This window comes from Physella acuta, unplaced genomic scaffold (assembly GCF_028476545.2).
Source record: "Physella acuta isolate Inbredline_101_S28 unplaced genomic scaffold, ASM2847654v3 ptg001015l, whole genome shotgun sequence".
Lineage (NCBI taxonomy): Eukaryota > Metazoa > Mollusca > Gastropoda > Physidae > Physella > Physella acuta.
In genome coordinates this window covers 72,501-78,494 of record NW_026732532.1, presented here as the reverse complement: position 1 = coordinate 78,494, position 5,994 = coordinate 72,501, and the positions used below count along the sequence as shown (strand labels likewise).

General features: G+C 33.5%; 1 long non-coding RNA gene across 1 annotated transcript; it reads left to right on the top strand.

The window, feature by feature from the left end:
- The first annotated feature begins 3,456 nt into the window (after positions 1–3,456).
- On the top strand, positions 3,457–5,700 carry LOC131954611 (uncharacterized). The gene is made up of 5 exons (XR_009388782.1): positions 3,457–3,506; positions 3,769–3,842; positions 4,013–4,043; positions 4,565–4,639; positions 5,403–5,700. It is a non-coding gene; the product is annotated as an uncharacterized LOC131954611 (long non-coding RNA).
- The last annotated feature ends 294 nt before the right edge of the window (positions 5,701–5,994 follow it).

Genomic DNA, 5,994 nt, shown 5'->3' with positions numbered 1-5,994 from the left:
TCGGAATCGAGAATAAATAGGGCAGGTGAAGTAGATTTCAACAGTTTCTGTGACCCCGACATGTAATGAGAAATCGGCTTAAAACAGCTGATTTTCATTTCCCTAAGATGATTCAGATGCACATTTAAAACGGAAAGAAAAAACTAAGAAGAGATCTATGGATAAGAAACCAGGTGCCTTGCATGTGACGCGTGGATTAACAATCGAAAGCTTTACAGTCCATCTTAGATAAAATACCCTACTTTATTTTAGACCAGTGGTTTTTACTCTGGGCTCAGTCGAACCCCAGTGTTTCGGTAACTTAGTCTTTGGGGTTAGGTGGAGGTCAATACACACACGCAACTCATTGATTCTCGATCGGATTTTGTCAGTGCGGACGATGAAACTGTAAGAAGGGTTCGGTGAATATATATGTAAGTTTCCCTTTCAAACATGACGGTCTATGGGGCAAGTGAAGTAGAGTTCAATTGTTTCTGTGACCTTGGCACATGAAGAGATAGTGTAGTCAGCACTATGCTCAGCCGCCTTTATTTTCCCTAACGTGACTTAGGTACCCATCAGTTTTGGGTGGACTCAGGGACGGTCTACTGACTTGAACCCGGATTCGAACTCGAGAGTTACGGGTTAGCATTCCAGCTCTCTACCGCTAGACCACTCCGTCCCAAGACCTGAAAGAGGACACCAATAAAGTGTATACACCTGGGAGAGACTAGCCCAGGAGAGATGCCAGGAAAACTCTTGTCAGTTGCATGTGTCCCATGAGGGGCGACAGAATAACCTTATCTAAGGATAAAATTTCCTTTCGGACTCGAGAATAAATAGGGCAGGTGAAGTAGATTTCAACAGTTTCTGTGACCCCGACATGTAATGAGAAATTGGCGTCAAACATCCATCCAGCTGATTTTCATTTCCCTAAAATAATTCAGATGCACATTTAAAACGGGAAGAACAAACTAAGAAGAGTTATATGGATACGAAACTAGGTGCCTTGCATGTAACGCCTGGATTAACTATCGTAAGCTTTACCGTCCATCTTAGATAAAATACCCTACTTTATTTTAGACCAGGGGTTTTTACTCTGGGTTCAGTCGAACCCCAGTATTTCGGTAATTTAGTCTTTGGGGTTAGGCGGAGGTCGATACACACCCCCTACTTATTGATTCACGATCGGATTTTGTCAGTGCGGACGATGAAACTGTAAGAAGGGTTCGGTGAATATATATGTAAGTTTCCCTTTCAAACATGACGGTCTATGTGGCAAATGAAGTAGAGTTCAATTGTTTCTGTGACCTTGGCACATGAAGAGATAGTGTGGTCAGCACTATGCCCAGCCGCCTTTACTTTCCCTAACGTGAGTTAGGTAACCATCAGAGTTGGGTGGATTCAGGGACGGTCTACTGACTTGAACCCGGATTCGAACTCGAGACTAACGGGTTAGCCGTCCAGCTCTTTACCGCTAGACCACTTCGTCCCATGGTGAATATATATGGTACCTACAAAAACGTTAAGAGCCACTGTTTTATAAGCATTTTGTTTCATGCTCTGTTGTTCTATTTTATAAATTCGTCATAGCAAAAATAAAAAATAAAAAATTTTCTATCTATAAACGTGTGAAAAACAACTTATTTATCTTGTATGTGAATAAAAAAAAAATTAACATTAATTAGCACGTAACGAAATGTGATCCTGTACATGTGTTTTGGCAATGCATCATGCCTGTGTAGAGCGATTTATTTTGTTTACCTTCAAATGTTAACGGCGGTTTCCTAACGGGAAATTAGTACATTTTGGCGTAGGTGATAGTTAACTTATTATCATATACCTAACATTAATTAAGTATGAAATAGATTTGTTTTTCTCGAAATGTTTATTAAAGTAACGTAAATGGAATTAAAATTTGTCTATCGAATTTTTGAAAAAAAAATGATTATAGTAATTTTAAAGAATATTATACTATTTTAAAAAAAAATATTATAGGAAAGACAAATAATGAAACGATAAAGATAGAACAATGAAACGTTACTGAACAAAACACTGTAATCTATAACATATCATACCATATCATACACAGCTATTTAAAGCGATAAGTAAATAAATTGTGTAAAATCGAAAAATTTGAATTGACTGAAGATGTTTATAAATAGCTTCTTCTTCTTCGTTCTTAATTATTAGTGTTGAAGTGGATCGAGATTTATCTGCCTGTTGGTTTGAACTCGAGACTTTGTTCGAATTTATCAACCATGAACTTGCCGACTCGACCACGCCTACAACACAATTAAGCGTTACGTGTCAACTGGTTATGCGCCATTGAGGCCATTGACTCCGATTTCAGCCTGCTTTTCTTTTTTGGATTTGCTGTCCTCAGCTAACGAGCCTCATCTGCCCGAGGGTTCGAACTCGAGACTTTTTACCGACTCGACCACGCCGAGCCCCTTATAAATAGCAATCTTATCTATTGTAAGCTTATTTGTAAAGCATTAAGTTTTCTCCTATTTTGTTTCTTCGTCCTTGATTTTAATGTTTGGCCGTATTCCCCCTAACACAAACAACTAGTACGTGTCAACTCTTTATGCGCCATATAGGCTTGTTTCACTTTCGGGATTTGCCTCCATGGTCTTTGTCCATTAACAAATAAACTAAAATGCAGCAGTATTTATTTTGGAGTTTTCTCATCTAGTTGGGTTGTTGTTACCAGCTATGTAGTCCTACCCGAGATTCGAACTCAGGACTTTTCAGACCAGACCCGACCTTGTAAGGTTTTGAATTGCCAAATTTAAACGAAGGCCATTTAGTAGGGCGTAACCTAAATAAATCCCAACAACGGAACGTAAAAAGGTCCCAAATATGGAACCTAAATAATTTCCAACTATGGAACCAAAATAGTTCACAACAATGAAACCTAAATAGTTCCAAAATGTGGATCTTAAACAGTACCCACATATAGTACCTAAATAGCTCTTAAATATCGAAAATAAATAGTTCTCAAATATTGAACCTAAATAGTTTAAAACTATAGAAACTAAATAGTTCCCAACTACGGGACCTACATAGTTCTTAACTGTTTAACTTAAATAGTTATTAACTATCGAACCTAAATAGTTCCCAACTATGGCACCTAAAAAGTTCTAAAGTATAAAAAATAAAATAGTTTCCAAAAAATGAAACCTAAATAGTTCAAAAAAATATAAAATCAATAGCGAAATTAAAACTCAAGCCACTTAATTAGGCTGTAATCAACCCAGTTATTTTAGTCTAATGGAAAAATCAAAACATATCCACTACGAACATAACACGTTGTTGTCATTGTATCTGGTGCACATGCCGTTGTTTTAGCACGTCATCGATCAAGTTTCATATCTACAGTAGTTGATTTGTGTTTCATTAGCTGCTTGTAATTTGAACGACAGGTTAATTGCCTAGGACTGGAATATATAGCCACATTACAGCATACGGTAGTACTAGCAGCCTATCGCTGGGTTCTTGTACTGAGGCACAACTAAAAATACGTACGTTTATTTCTTAACATATATATATATGTATATATATATATGTATATATATATATATATATATATATATATATATATATATATATATATATATATATATATATATATATATATATATATATATATATATATATATATATATATATATATATATATATATATATATATATATATATCCAGTGCATAATGAAATGATTTCTGATGTATAGGCTACATTATTCCTCCGTAAAGATACATGTTTTTATTTTTGTACTTGACAGAACCATGAAGAAATTGATAACCTTGATGTTGTTTTGGGGTATTATTTGTACAACGACCTGTCAAACTACTGATGGTAAGCAAAACTTCAGGCACTAAGCATAAATATTAATGTATATATGAAAACAACCGTCAAGACTCTGTTATGAAAATGTAATAGATAGAAACATAATAGATAAAAAAAAAATAGTACAATAATAAAAAAATATAAATGTAAAGCTTTCATATTTTTATTTTTGTACTCAGGTGCAGCAGCTGGGGATTTAACAGCTGTTAAGTGAGTGTAATCTGAACTTATACTTAATATATACATCCATAAGAACACATAATATGTATGTGTATAGATAAATATATATATATATATATATATATATATATATATATATATATATATATATATATATATATATATATATATATATATATATATATGGTGTATGTGTCGGACTGGATAGAGCTATAATTTAAATATATGACACGTACGCGTAGATATATGTTTATAAGCTTTATTCACTGCAGACTCAATAGTAACAATGTTTATCTACAGTATGTTAATAATAAAAATTAAGCATATTGTTTGGAAGTGTAATATATACATTGCCTCGAAATGTTGTTATGTACAATGATTTGTTTTAATTCAAATGTTCTGATTGTTTAATCTTACGACTTATTAGATAAGTAATTAGCTATAAAGCAATCTGTCTGTAATATATTCCATTGTTTTTTCTTTGAAAACAATCCATTATTTAATGCAATTATAGTAACCAACTAGTTTTATAACCCTAATTGTCTACACAGTGAAAAAAATTGCCTGACTGTTAACGAGTTCTGCGCACCTCTGTCGACAAAGCCATGCTGTGAAGGCCTCAGTTGGTACGAGTGCTTTACGTGTATTTAATAATTTTAAAATTGAACGAATGATTTAATGCAGTGTATTTATTTTACAAAACACGATCATGTCGAACCAAAATGCTATAATGCAAACTCAGTTAAATATTTAAGTTTTTTTTTTTTTAATAAAGTACCCGGCATTTTCACATATATTTGTCGAATATTTTAAACTTTAATAAGGCAATCAGAAATTTCAGATAACATACAATATTACACTTACATCATATAAAACCTTTGTAAAATAATATTTATCTTTGTACAATTGACAAAATATACATAAGAAAAACCAAAATATATAGTCCTTATTTTGTTATATTAAATTTATAACAGTCTAGGATATCCAAATAAATTTTCTTTTGCGTGTGATATACAATGGATTAGGAATATATTTAGAATGTAAAAGTAAAAAGCAAAGTTCCCTTTTCAAAACCTGATGGTCTATCGGGCAAGTGAAGTAGAGTTCACTTGCTTCTGTGACCTCAGCATATGAAGAGATAGTGTGGTCAGCACTATGCCCAGCTACCTTTACTTTCCCTAACGTGAGTTAGGTACCCGTCTGAGTTTGATGGACTAAGGGACTTGATTCCGGATTCGAACTCGAGACACACGGGTTAGAAATCTATCTCTCTACCGCTAGACCACTCCGTCCCCAAATTTAGAGTGAATAGCAAAAAAAAAAAGAAATTACACGATAGCCGGATTTGTGTTCGTTTATTAAACTATGATTTTTGCTTTTCCCCAACAGCTCGTATAATCTGATCTGGACATGCACTAAAAATTGATACCTTCAAGTTGACAATTCAACGTTGAATTCTTACAGACATAAAAAATGGATAGGAGATTTATTTATTTTTAGATGACGTTTAATTATGTTGGCCATTCTTTACTTTTAATAAGATTTACTTTGATAACTCTACTTTATGTATTGAATGATTGTGTATCGATTTCTGAAAATAATGTAACAACAATGGTAGTATATTTTATTTTTATTGTACTTTTATAACTTAGCAACATAAGTTCACATTAAAATAGTAAGCACAGTTTAACGAAACAAATCTGGTGTTTTGTTTTTATTTATGGCATTACAATTTTAAAGTAAATAAAACACATCTTGATTGTACGATAATAAATAGTACTTTCTGGTTTATTTAATTTTTCAAGATCTTTTAAGATATTTACCGCAGCTTTGGGTCAGAGTATTTTACAGGTATCTCTTCGAGGGGAGGGGGAGCCACTTAGAAGAAAGTCTACCCCCCGAACGAAATGGAATTTATATATAAAATATATACTTGATCAGCGTCCGCCCTCCCCCTCCCCGAAATGACACAATTATTTCT